We start from the raw sequence: 14,302 nt of genomic DNA, 5'->3' as shown, positions 1-14,302 counted from the left end.
TCTGCAGAGGTGTGCAACTTTACCCACAAGTGGGGTACCACAACTCGATCACCTTAGTGTCGGTACAGCTCCCATCAAAGCCATTACTCACCTTAGCTATACCTGACTAGCCATCACGAGATATGCCAAGGGGTCATCGACCGTTCACCTAGGTTTAACCGGGGCATAAGTCACTCGGGCTTATCCCTTCTCCTTAGTCACACGTTGCTCTCAGCTCTCTTGATGGCTATCAGATTAACTAGTGGGGTTTATGCTAAGTCGTTGCCCATACAACGGTCGAGTGGTTTGCACGAAAGAGGAGTTAGGTGAAATGTAACACCAATTCGGTCCTTAGGGGGGACAAGATGGATAACTCCCTTCTTGCTCTGCCACACGGGCACGAGCACTCCCGACGGCAAATCACACTGAAATGCCATCCATCCCGTCTAGACTCATCTTTTGAAAACCCACTTTTATCCCTTCCCCCCACACACCTTTTCTTTATAAAATGAGTTGTATAAAGTAGCAGGTCCTATGCGTTCTAGTATCGATTAACGTCCAAGCAAAATCAGACATTAATCTAGGTGGTCAAGGAATGGTCATAATAAATCAAGGGGTGGCTATCCAACCGTGTTTTCAGCAAGCAAACATATGCAAGTTTATAAAACAGGCCAATAGGTTGTGTTTATAAAACTAGGACAAAAACATGCATCAAAGGGTGGGATTGAACTTGCTGTCTTCGAAGCCTTCGGGGAGGTCCTGGTCGAAGCACTGTCCTTCGGGCTCGGGGTCGCGGAGCTGGTCCTCGTTCACGGGCTCGCAGTACTGCTCGTCAACGGGCTCTCCTTCGTTCACACCGTGGTCTACGACTCGTACACACAAACACACAATCAAGAGGGAGAAATGAAAGTTTTATCGTTGAGCTCAAATCGGAAATAATTAAGATATGGAGTTTGGAATAAATTTGTTGAGTGATTTCCTAATGGCAATGCCAAAACTATGACACGAGAGGCGTGGTAAAGTTTCGGGTTGGTCGGAGTTGTTTTGGCGCATGAAATGTTAGGTTTTATAAAGGTTCAGGGGCTAGATAAGGGATCAGGGACCTAATTGTAATTATTCTTCTAGAAGGCAGGGGCCTGATTGTAATTTTTGGAGATATCTGAAGGGTCAAGGATATATTTAGAATTATGTTTGTATGTGGAAGGGGTTTATTTTGAAATAGGGTAAAGGGCAGGGTTTCTTTTGCAAAATAGCAAAGAGTGGGGGGGGGGGGTTTCTTTACTAAATAAAGGGAAGGGGAGGGGCCTTTGGCTAAAAGCCCTGTCCTCTCCCCCCCCCCCGCGCTGGGAAACGGAGGCGGGTCGTCGAGAGCGGCGGTGGCGGGCAGAGGGGCTGCGGCGGCGGCGCTGGAGCTTGGGAGGAGGTGCGGCTCGTGGCGGTTGCGGAGCTCGAAGGCGGGGCTGGGGTCTATTTATAACGGCGGGAAGGCGGTGGGGAGGTCGAGCGCGGTGGTGGCGGGTAGGTGTGGCTAGTGGGCGTCCAGCGAGCGGTGTGGGGCGGAGTTATGGCGCTCCGGCCGCTTGCTGGCGTCGGGACGCGGCGGCGCGGCCGGCGAGGACGGGCCGAGGTGATGTGACACGAGCGGCAGCGGGGGCGAGCGCAGGGCAGCAGCGGCGGGCGGCGTTCTGGCGCGCGGGCAGGGCCCGTGGCGGCGCTGTAGTTAGGCGACGGGCGGCGCGCGAACTCACATGGGAGCAGGGCAGCGCTGGTCGTGTCGTGGCGCGCAGAGGGGGGTAATCGCGGTGCGGGTGCGCGCGCGCGTGCGCGCGGGCGGCGCCGAGCGTAGCAGCGAGCTCGGGCACGCGGCAGCGGGCGTCGCGGCGAGGCAGGGAGCGGCAGGCGGCGGGTGCACGTGGAAAAGCGCGTGGGCGGGCGGCACTGCTGCGCGTGCGGGTGGCCGGTGTTGTGCGCGTACGCACGGTGCAGGGCGCGGTGTGCGGGCGGGGAGCGGAGGTGCGCGGTGTACGCCGCTCGGTGCGTCGCGGCGCGGCGACTGTGGCATGGGCGCGCGCGTCCGCACGTGTGGGCGCTCGCTGGTGCAGGCGAGGGGGGGTCGGGCCGAGCGCGCTCGGGGAGGAGGAGCCGGGCACAGGCGGCCGCTGGGTGCGCGCGCGGGAGCGGAGCAGAGGAGAAGGGGGGAAGCGGGAGAAGGAAGGAGGGGGAAGAGAAAGAAAGGAAAAAAGAAAATGGAAAATGGAAAAAGAAAAGAAAAAGGAGGGAGAGAAAGAGAAAGAGAGATGGAGGGCGGGATTCGCGCCGATCGCGGCGCCGACCGCGACTGCTCGCGCACGTGCGTCGGTCGGGCGTGGCGCGGCGGTCGGTGGTTTGTGACGCGCGGCACAGAAAAAGAGAGGGCCGCGTTAGGGATTGGACATCGGGATGTTCGGAATAGGGACAGTTCCCGAAATATTAGGGTTAGGGCTTTAAGGAAAAACTTTGAGCTCAACGACGAAAACTCGATTTTGAAATTAATTAGCGCACGATTTAACTCAGCGAATTTTGGGATGTTACAAACCTACCCCACTTAAAATGAATCTCGTCCTCGAGATTCGGCTGGTTCCTAAACAGGTGGGGAAACTCCTTCTTTAAAGCGTCTTCGCGTTCCCACGTAGCTTCTTCCACTCCGTGTCTGCTCCACTGGACTCTGCATATCCGCACTTCGGAGTTTCTGGTTCTCCTGGTGACAGTGTCCAGAATCTTGACCGGTATCTCCTGATATCGCAAGTCTGGCTGCAGATCTATTGCTTCTATTGGCACGTGTTCTGTCTCGGGTACCTTTAAACACCTTCTTAATTGCGAGACATGAAATACCGGGTGTATATCCGACATTTCTTCCGGTAGTTCCAGACGGTATGCTACTGCTCCGACTTTCTTCAGAACTCATTACGGTCCAATGTACTGAGGCGCCAACTTTCCTTGCACTTGAAATCTCCGAGTTCCCTGGATGGGTGAAACCTTGAGATAGACGAAGTCTCCTGGGTTGAAACTGATTTCGCGTCTTTTCTTGTCCGCGTAGCTCTTCTGTCGAGACTGGGCGGCCTTTAACTTCTCGCGGATTTCTGCTACTCTTTCCTTGGCTTCTTTTATGAGTGCGGGCCCGACTAGGGCACGTTCTCCCACTTATGACCACATCAGAGGCGTTCTGCATTTTCTTCCGTAAAGAGCTTCGAACGGCGACATGCCCAAGCTTGCTTGATACCCGTTGTTGTATGAAAACTCGGCATAGGGTAAACTCTGCTCCCAATCTTTGCCATAGGTGAGGACACATGCTCTCAACATATCCTCCATAATTTGATTCACCCTTTCTGTCTGGCCATCCGTCTGTGGGTGATAAGCAGAGCTGAAATCCAACTTGGTGCCCATGGTTTTATGCAGACTTTTCCAGAACCTAGAGGTGAACTGGGTCCCTCTGTCTGAAACAATTCGACTGGGCACACCATGCAACTTCACTATATTTTCCACATAGAGCTTGGCTAGCTTCTCTCCGCCGTAGTTGGTCCGTACGGGTATGAAGTGAGCCGCTTTAGTGAGTCGGTCCACTATTACCCATATGGAATCGTGTCCTTTCTGGGTTCTGGGCAAGCCTACTACAAAATCCATCCCTATCTCATCCTACTTCCAAACCGGGATGGGTAGGGGTTGCAACAATCCCGCCGGCTTTTGTTGTTCAGCTTTGATCCTTTGGCAAGTATCACAACGGGCGACAAATCGTGCAATATCTGCCTTCATCCCATTCCACCAATATTTCTGTCTTAAGTCTATATACATTTTGGTGGATCCTGGGTGAATGGATTAGGCCGAGTTGTGGGCTTCATCTATGATTATTTGCCTGAAGTCTCCTTTCAGGGGCACACAAATCCTATCTTTATACCATAATGTTCCCCTATTATCCACTCTAAAGTCTGGTGCCTTATTTTCTCAGGTCTGCCTCCGGATTTCCATCAGTCCCTTGTCCGATCTTTGGGTTTCCTGATCCTTTCTTCTAGGGTGGATTGGACGTTCAGCACTTGGCTAGAGCCTCGAGGAACAATGAGCACATTTAATCGTGCCATTTCCTCTCGTAAATGGTCATCCTTAGGCCTGTAGGATTTCCGACTTAGGGCGTCGGCTACTACATTTTCCTTTCCCGAGTGGTAATGGATTTCCAAATTATAATCTTTGACTAATTCCAGCCATCTTCTTTGTCTCAAGTTCAAGTCTGGCTGGGTGAAGATATACTTCAGGCTCTTATGGTCGGTATAGATTTCACACTTATTTCCAATCAAATAATGCCTCCAAATTTTAAGTGCGTGCACTACGGCTGCAAGTTCCAAGTCATGGGTCGGATAGTTCTGTTCATGAGACTTGAGCTGGCGGGAAGCATATGCAACGACTTTCCCGTCTTGCATCAGTACACAACTCAATCCTTGTCGGGACGCATCGCAATAGATGACAAAATCTCGATGAATATCCGGCAGGGTTAGTACTGGAGCTGTCGTCAATCTTTGCTTCAATTCCTGGAAACTCCTCTCACATGACTCCGTCCAGGTGAACTTCTTCTCCTTTTTGAGCAGCTCAGTCATGGGCCGGGCTATCTTGGAAAATCCCTCGATGAATCTCCGATAATACCCAGCTAATCCGAGAAAACTCCTGATCTCACTGACATTGGTTGGTTGCTGCCAGTTGGACACTACTTTGACCTTCTCGGGGTCCACTGCTACTCCTTCTGCAGTCAGAATGTGACCAAGGAAGGCTACCTTCTCTAGCCAAAACTCACACTTACTGAATTTGGCGTATAACCTATGCACTCTCATCTTTTCCAAAACCACCCTCAGGTGCTGCTCGTGCTCCTGGATACTCTTCGAGTAAATAAGTATGTCGTCGATGAAGACTACGACAAACTTATCTAACTCGTCCATAAACACTTTGTTCATGAGGTTCATGAAATAGCCAGGTAAATTTTTTTAGTCCAAAAGACATGACCGTGAACTCAAACTGCCCATATCGGGTGACAAAGGCTGTCTTCGGGATGTCGCTCTCCCTAATCTTGAGTTGAAAGTACCCGGACCTCAGGTCAATCTTGGAAAAGTACTTGGCCCCTTTTAACTGATCAAAAAGATCATCGATCCTGGGGAGGGGATACTTGTTCTTGATAGTGACTTCGTTCAGTGCCCGGTAATTAACGCACAGCCTCATACTTCCATCCTTCTTCTTGACAAATAGAACCGGGGCTCCCCAAGGCGACAAACTTGGCCTGATGAAGCCAATTCGTTGTAACTGCTCTAGTTGTTTCTTTAACTCTGCCAACTCGGAGGCTGGCATCCTATAAGGTCTCTTGGCTAGAGGGGCGGTTCTAGGAACAAGGTCAATAACAAACTCTACGTCCCTATCTGGTGGCATACCGGGAAGTTCTTCAGGAAAGACATCGGGGAACTCATTCACTACTGGTACTTCTTCCAAGGTCTTGGATTCCATGCTGAATACCATCGGGTTTGCTCCACTTTCCCGAGTGTGACAGGTCACTCGGACTCCCTCTGGGTTTGTTAGACGCACTACCTTGTCTGAACAACCTATGAGGCCATTGTGTTTTCTTAGCCAGTCCATTCCGAGGATCACATCTATCCCTTCCGACTTAAGTACTACTAGGTCTGCTAGAAACTCTACCCCACTTAAATTGATCCTTACCCGTAGACAACCCAGTTGACACCTGATGTCCCCTCCGGGCGTCCGAGTTAATAGGGGTGTTTTTAGTAGTACTGTAGGTATTTTATGTTTCTCCACAAAACCTGAGGATATGAATGAGTGTGATGCTCCAGAATCAAATAGTACTGTTGCAAGAGTTGAGCTGACTAGGTACTCACCGAGTACTACGCCCTGAGCTCCTTGAGCTTCCTTCGCGTCGATGTGGTTGACGCGGGCTCGTCCAAAAGACTGCTGGGGTTGCCTCTGCTGGCTGTTGTTGTTGGTGTTGTTGTTGCCGCGAAGAGGCACTCGGTTGGCACCGGTCAGAACTGGCTTGGGTCCGTTCACTGTGTTGGAGAAGGCTGAAGTAGCCGGCTTGTTCTTGGCATAGGGGCAGTCGGCGATGAAGTGTCCCGTCTCACGGCAGTTGAAGCAGGCTCTCACATTGTCGTTGTTGTTAGTGACCTGGCTTGCATTACTCTGAGGGGCCCTCATGGTGTTCTGGCTTCTGGGCTGTGTGTCAGGGGCCCGTGGTCCTGTCACTTGAGACTGAGTTCTGTACTGCATTGGGGCTTGGGACCTTGGTGCGTTATAGCTGAAGTTTCTGGGCTTCTGGAAACGATCTTGCTGACGGGCCTTGCTCTCCAGGAACTTGCGCTTGTTATCCTTTCTTTCCTCACTCTTGGCCTTCTCAGTGAGGATTGCCTTGTTCATCAAGGTGTTGAAATCAGGATAGATCTGAGGGGTGAGCAGGGTCCTGAGTTCCAGGTTTAGTCCCTTTTTGAACATATCCTTCTTCTTCTCGTCGTCGTTCACTTCTTCTGGTGCATAATGAGTCAGCTCCATAAACTGGTGTGTATACTCTTCTACCGTCATACTCCCTTGCTGAAGTGCGTGGAATTCATCCGCCTTGCGCTTCATGGTAGCCGAGGGAATATGATACCGTCGGAACTCCTTCACGAACTCCTTCCATGTGATGGTGGAGGCATCCTCGGCGGCGGCACAATAGTTCTCCCACCAGGCTAAGGCAGTCCCGGTGAGTTGATGTGCTGCCAGCAGAACTTTATCCCGATCCTGGCACTCGAACGGCTCAAGCTTCCTTTGGATCACACGGAGCCAGTCATCTGCATCCAAGGGGTTGCTGGATCCGGCAAAAGTGGGCGGCTTGGTTCTCAAGAAAGCCGTAAGCTTGTCATTAAAGGTCTGCTCTCGTGGCCGCTTGTTTACGAGAGCATTGGCTAGTGTCTCCAGTATGAGAGTCTGATTATGGATTATCTGTGCCAAGTCTGTGAAGGGGGGTGGTGGTGGTGGTGGCAGTGGCGCATCTTGATTTTCTCCTCTTCCCTAGCTCACTTCTTGCTCCTCCAGAGGAGGGTTTTGCCCAAGAGGCATTGCTCCTGCATCAGCGGCTAGGGGAATCCGGTTGCGGGAGGCCCTCGTAACGCTTCGGGAAGCCATCTGTAGATCGAGTGGATTGGGACCAAGATTAGGTGATATTCAAGTTGTTTAATTCGTGTAATAAGGCAGAATCAACCTTCTGCCGATAAGCACACAACCACAAACACACATTCATGGCAAACAAGCACACATAACTTTATTAAAACAAGGCAGGGGTACAACACGGGGACACGACTAGAACGCGTACTACACGTCCGAGTACAGATTCATACTTAGGGGTACAACTTAAACCGAAAGGGTTAGAAGGGTACAACACTAGGGTAGGGTCGGACATTCTACTCGCGGGGCGAGTCTTCTACTGGGGCGAGACGTGCTTCCGGGGGAACAGACGGCTCGCCGTCCTCTGGGTTCCCGTTCTCCAGGGGCTGTGTATTGGCTTCTCTTATGGCGGCGACGGTAGACCTTCCAGGGTTCTCGGGTGGGGCTTGAGGGCTTCCAAAGAGTGGCCCCCATCCTATGACGGGTGTCCCTTGTAGAACATGGTCTTCTCCGATGGCCGGAACTGGGGTTCCACTTCTGGTCCATTCTTGCATGCGCCGGTCTCAGGCTTGTCTAAGGCTCTCCTGAGCAACTGCTTCACTGCTGATCGCGGCTGCGGCTCTTACCTCGGCTTGGGCTGCTCGGACCTGTTGGAGTCTCACTGCGAGCTCTGCTTGCTCGGCGCGATGGGTCTGCTCCCTCAGCAGGTGGGCTTGTTCATCGAAGAGCTGATCCAAAGCGGCTAGGTAGGTAGCCACTTGGTACAGAGGGTCCTCTTCATGGCGGCGCCGTTCCAGGCTTCTCATGCGAGCTTCCCAAATAGGGGTTCTGATGGCCGGCGGGAAGAACCTCATTGGTGTAGGTGCTAGGTGCTCTTCAAAGATCCGGCACAGGTAACGGAGTGTCTTTCTGATGGCCAAGGGATAGGTGTCTTGGTGCCTAAATCCCGTGGCGGTCACTCGCCACGGCTGGATGTCGGGGTAGCGATCACTCCTGGCGATGACCAGGATCACCCTACAGCGGAGGGTACCATGGTGCTCGTACTCTCTGTTGTAGTACCTTGGGTGTCCCGCAACGCCAAGGCTCTCCAGGGCATTGATCAACAGGCTGGGGAAGCCAGGTGCAGCTTGGCAGTCGCCCTGGGTCCATCCTTCCTCAGCCATCTGAAAACAAAGATAGGGTGAAAAACTTGCACAATTATTTGGGGGTACACCAAGGGAGTAGATGATATTTATTACAACATGGTGGGGTACAAACTTCATGGTTACACGATTATTAGGGCAAAGGTTCTAGCTTGGGGTGCTACTCCTATCATGGGGATTCTTCCTCGATCCTAAGGGGGCGCTTCTTCAGTGGGAGATACTGATCCATCATGTCTTCTTCGGTCTGAGTACCTTTATCCCAGTGGGTTTGTTCGGGTTCTTCCTCTTCGGTCTGGATGCCTACATCCCACTGAGCTTCTTCGGGTTCTTCTTTTTCTTCTATCCATCCACCTATTCCTCTGCGAGCCTCGTACTCTTGCATTCGGGCTTGGAGAGCGGCTAAGGAATTCTCGGCGCATGTGGCTCTTGTCTGTTGTTCTTCCAGTTCTGCCTCACGCTCTTGCATTTGGATCTAGAGAGCGGCTAGGGAATACTCGGCATGTACGGCCCTTGTCCGTTGTTCATCCAGCTCCTGGGTTGCCTTTTCTGCTTTGTGGACTTGTTGCTTCAGTTGTGCTGCTTGCTCGCGGTAGAGCTCATCCAGGCCGGTGAGATAGATGGATAGGTGGGAGACCGTGTCTTCTAGGTCTTCTTCTTCTCTTCCTAGTCCTCTCATCCGGGCAATCCATGTGCGTCCTCTTCCTTCAGTCGGCGGGAAAAATCCCATAGGAGTCCACTGAAGGTGGTGCCTGTAGATCACGCGTAGACGTCGGAGGGCTTTATGGGCGGCTTTCCGGTAGGTGTCCGGGAAACGGAACCCAGTGGTGGAGATGAACCAAGGGTCCACATCTGGGTAGCGGATGCTCCTTGCCACGAAGATCATCAGGTCGCACCGAAGGGTGCCCTTGGAGTCGTACTCCCGTTAGAGAAACTCTAGTGGGTCCACAACTCCGATGCGTTCCAGGCCGAGTATCAACAACTTAGGAATGCCGGGCTCTGCGTGACAGATTCCGCCGATCCATCCATTGTCAGCCATCTGGAACAGGGCAAGAACCAGTGGTGAGTGTTTGTGCGAAGAAAGGGTTAAGGAAGGAATAATCCTAGTGTGACAAGGGCCTAAAATAGGGTTTCGCTCCTAGGGTCACGTCCTACTGCCAACCTAAGGCTCTGATACCACCTGAAGCATCCCCTCATAAGAGATGACTTAAATGTGTTCCAAACATCAGTCCCAGAAGGCTGATGACACATTTATTACATCAGATGGTTCATTACCGTACAACTCTACGCGGTAGTGAGCAGAGAAACGCCACTATCGCGAGGATTACAATCCACACACACGCAACGATATTAAAAACAAAAAGAAAATCATCAGAGTCTTGCGCCATGCGGTGCCTCCTGCGGGTGACCCTATTCCACAGGCAAGGCTGGGTGCAGGACGGTACCCCTACTCAACGTCGTCGGGTACAAAGTCTGGATCTTCTTCTGTAAAAATAAAGAATGGGGTGAGTACAAACGTACTCAGCAAGTCCAACCACACCCACGGAGGGGTATAAGCAGAATATAATGCACAGGATAAATCAAGGATAAGGCTAGGGCTTGATTTGCGGAAAACAATATTTTATGCAGGGGTTCAATTGAAAGAAATCATCTTTAAAACCAGTTTTCTTATACCGGATAACACAAAGAGTTGATCTACACGGGATCCAAGTTTTAGACTGCTACCGGACTCCTCATCCGCAGTAGCACACGACACAACTGCCGGACACATTTCCAAAACAATTCACGCTAACCCATCCCAAAGTAAACACTAGTTGTGAGACCACACCGTAACTCGCCCAGTACCGTGGGCACGGACTATTCGAATAGGTTTCAACTCGGCAGAGGTGTGCAACTTTACCCACAAGTGGGGTACCACAACTCGATCACCTTAGTATCGGTGCAGCTCCCATCAAAGCCATTACCCACCTTAGCTATACCTGACTAGCCATCACGGGATGCGCCAAGGGGTCATCGACCGTTCACCTAGGTTTAACCGGGGCATAAGTCACTCGAGCTTATCCTTTGTCCTTAGTCACCCGTTGCTCTCAGCTCTCCTAATGGCTATCAGACTAACTAGTGGGGTTTATGCTAAGCCGTTGCCCATACAACGGTCGAGTGGTTTGCACGAAAGAGGAGTTAGGTGAGATGTAACACCAACTCGGTCCTTAGGGGTGACAAGATGGATAACTCCCTTCTTGCTCTGCCACACGGGCACGAGCACTCCCGACAGCAAATCACACTGAAATGCCATCCATCCCGTCTAGACTCATCTTTTGAAAACCCATTTTTATCCCTTCCCACACACACACCTTTTCTTTATAAAACGAGTTGTATAAAGTAGCAGGTCCTATGCGTTCTAGTATCGATTAACGTCCAAGCAAAATCAGACATTAATCTAGGTGGTCAAGGAATGGTCATAATAAATCAAGGGGTGGCTATCCAACCGTGTTTTCAGCAAGCAAACATATGCAAATTTATAAAACAGGCCAATAGGTTGTGTTTATAAAACTAGGACAAAAACATGCACCAAAGGGCGGGATTGAACTTGCCGTCTTCGAAGCCTTCGGGGAGGTCCTGGTCGAAGCACTGTCCTTCGGGCTCGGGGTCGCAGAGCTGGTCCTCGTTCACGGGCTCGCAGTTCTGCTCGTCAACGGGCTCTCCTTCGTTCACACCGTGGTCTACGACTCGTACACACAAACACACAATCAAGAGGGAGAAATGAAAGTTTTATCGTTGAGCTCAAATCGGAAATAATTAAGATATGGAGTTTGGAATAAAATTGTTGAGTGATTTCCTAATGGCATGGCCAAAACTATGACACGAGAGGCATGGTAAAGTTTCGGGTCGGTCGGAGTTGTTTTGGCGCATGAAATGTTAGGTTTTATAAAGGTTCAAGGGCTAGATAAGGGATCAGGGACCTAATTGTAATTATTCTTCGAGAAGGCAAGGGCCTGATTGTAATTTTTGGAGATATCTGAAGGGTCAAGGATATATTTAGAATTATGTTTGTATGTGGAAGGGGTTTATTTTGAAATAGGGTAAAGGGCAGGGTTTCTTTTGCAAAATAGCAAAGTGTGGGGGGTTTCTTTACTAAATAAAGGGAAGGGGAGGGGCCTTTGGGCTAAATGCCCTGTCCTCTTCCTCCACCCCCCCCCCGCGCTGGGAAAAAGGGGAGTGGGGAGGGCTCGCTGGCGGCGGCCCGACCGGCGGCTCAGGGCGCGGGTATGGCCTCGGGGTGAGGGGAAAAGGAGGAGTGAGGCGGGAGGACCCAGTCCCCTGCTGCGCCTCGACCCAAGGCGGCCCGAGGTGGCCTAGCCACGGTGGCCGGCGGCAACGGGCGGCGGTGGTGCTTAGCCGGTGGCCCTGGGCCATGATAGCAGATGGAGGGAGGGGGAAAACGGAGTGGGGAGGTGCGGGGTCCGATCCCCGGCCTCACCTTGAGCTGAGGCGGCGCGCGGAGGCGGGTCGTCGAGAGCGGCGGTGGCAGGTGGAGGGGCTGCGGTGGCGGCGCTGAAGCTTGGGAGGAGGTGCGTCTCGTGGCGGTTACAGAGCTCGAAGGCGGGGCTGGGGTCTATTTATAGCGGCGGGAAGGCGGTGGGGAGGTCGAGCGCCGTGGTGGCGGGTAGGTGTGGCCAGTGGGCGTCCGGCGAGCGGTGCGGGGCGGAGTTATGGCGCTCCGGCCACTTGCTGGCGTCGGGACACGGCGGTGCGGCCGGCGAGGATGGGCCGAGGTGATGTGACGCGAGCGGCAGCGGGGGCGAGCGCAGGGCAGCAGCGTCGGGCGGCGTGCTGGCGCGCGGGCAGGGCCCGTGGCGGCGCTGTAGTTAGGCGACGGGTGGTGCGCGAACGCACATGGGAGCAGGGCAGCGCTGGCCGTGTCGTGGCGCGCAGAGGGGGGTAATGGCGGTGCGGGTGTGCGCACGCGAGCACGCGGGCGGCGCCGAGCATAGCGGCGAGCTCGGGCACGCGGCGGCGGGCGTCGCGGCGAGGCAGGGAGCGGCAGGCAGCGCGTGCACGTGGAAAAGCGCGTGGGCGGGCGGCACTGCTGCGCGTGCCGGCGGCCGGTGTCGTGCGCGTGTGCATGGTGCAGGGCATGGTGTGCGGGCAGGGAGCGGTGGCGCGTGGCATACGCCGCTTGGTGCGCCGCGGTGCGGCGACTGTGGCGTGGGCGCGCGCGGCCGCACGTGTGGGCGCGCGCGGGTGCAGGCGAGGGGGAGTCGGGCCGAGCGCGCTCGGGGAGGAGGAGCCGGGCACAGGCGGCCGCTGGGCGCGCGCGCGGGAGCGGAGCAGAGGAGAAGGGGGAAGCGGGAGAAGGAAGGAGGGGGGAGAGAAAGAAAGGAAAAAAGAAAATAGAAAATGGAAAAAGAAAAGAAAAAGGAGGGAGGGAAAGAGAGAGGGAGGGCGGGATTCGCGCCGATCGCGGCGCCGACCGCGACTGCTCGCGCACGCGCGTCGGTCGGGCGTTGCGCGGCGGTCGGTGGTTTGTGACGCGCGGCACAGAAAAAGAGAGGGCCGCGTCAGGGATTGGACATCGGGATGTTCGGAACAGGGACAGTTCCCGAAATATTAGGGTTAGGGCTTTAAGGAAAAACTTTGAGCTCAACGACAAAAACTCGATTTTGAAATTAATTAGCACATGATTTAACTCAGCGAATTTTGGGATGTTACAAGCAGCCCCACTCGAACTGTACTCAACCGAGGCCACACCACTCCACTCAAAGATGGCAGCAAAGTCGAAACAGTATCGCAACATCCACCCGCACTTCACACTCTTGTAATCGTCGAAAAACCTTGGCGTGACCCAACGTCGAAAGAGGACGTAGAAGTGGACATCACCGCACTAAGAGAGTTGCCGCCATGCAGGAACCTTCGCCGCGATGCCGCTGCAACAAAACACACCACATGACGGAGTGAACAACACCGGATCCGAGCCACTCGCAGACTCTATTCTCCTAAATGGTTGTTTAGTTCGTTTAAACAACGTTTAAACAGTAAACAGAGGTCACCTGTGTTGTTTAGGCCCTAAATGGTGAATTAAACAATTGGCCCATTTAAACCGTCTAATAGAGTCGAGTTAAACATGATTAAATGAGCAAAATGACCATTTAATTCATAATTTAGTCAATAGAAGGATTACAACTACCACAATCAATACTGAACTAATTAGCATGATAAGTATATGAAGTATTGTGGAATTTAGATTTCTTTCAAGAAGAGATCATTTGGTAGAATACTTACTTCTTATATGTGCGGGGGCCTCGCCGCTTCCGTCGTTGAACTCCACCTCTCACGTCGCTTCGAAGAGAACTCTGCGCCACACCCGACACATAACTCCATGCCCAGGATCCATTTTAGAAGTTGCTGTAGCGAAAATGGTCTCTCATGCCATATTTCAATATAATATTTTTGCGATTGATGACACACACAATACTTAAACTAATATATGTGTTAAGATGACCATTATCAAGCTTATAGGTCCAAGGGATGAAAAGATACAAAACCCCGAAGAAATCAGGTTGAAAGGACAAGACAGAGGTAATTTACACTCACCGGTTAAACCAGCGTGAGGCAAATTACCCTCACCGATGCAATGGGCTCAGAGAAGACTCAGTTAGCAGAGTGCACCAGATGAACCGACGAGGAGCAGAGTGAAGGCGTCGGTGCAATAAACTCAGTTAGCAAATAGTTTAGAGTAAATGATGCCATTAGCAAGGAGGAGGAATGGAAAATGCAATGCAAAAAGATGCATGGTGATAAGGGGAGGTACTTAGTCAATATGGGGGAGAAGTGCAATTTGATGATCCCATGGACTAAGGTACAAAAATTTTCATTGCTCATATGATTCAAACCACACAATTGTCTTACATTGGCCACAAGCCATTGTTTCACAATTACTATCAAGCCGGAAGCATTTCGTCCTATGGACTAATCAAATGCCGGTGGCTTTTAAAATGAGCATTGAAATGTCATCCGAGCATGATAAG

The sequence above is a fragment of the Panicum virgatum genome, chromosome 5K (genome assembly GCF_016808335.1).
Source record: "Panicum virgatum strain AP13 chromosome 5K, P.virgatum_v5, whole genome shotgun sequence".
Lineage (NCBI taxonomy): Eukaryota > Viridiplantae > Streptophyta > Magnoliopsida > Poales > Poaceae > Panicum > Panicum virgatum.
The sequence above is the reverse complement of the archived record's forward strand: the minus strand, read 5'-3'. Positions refer to the sequence as shown.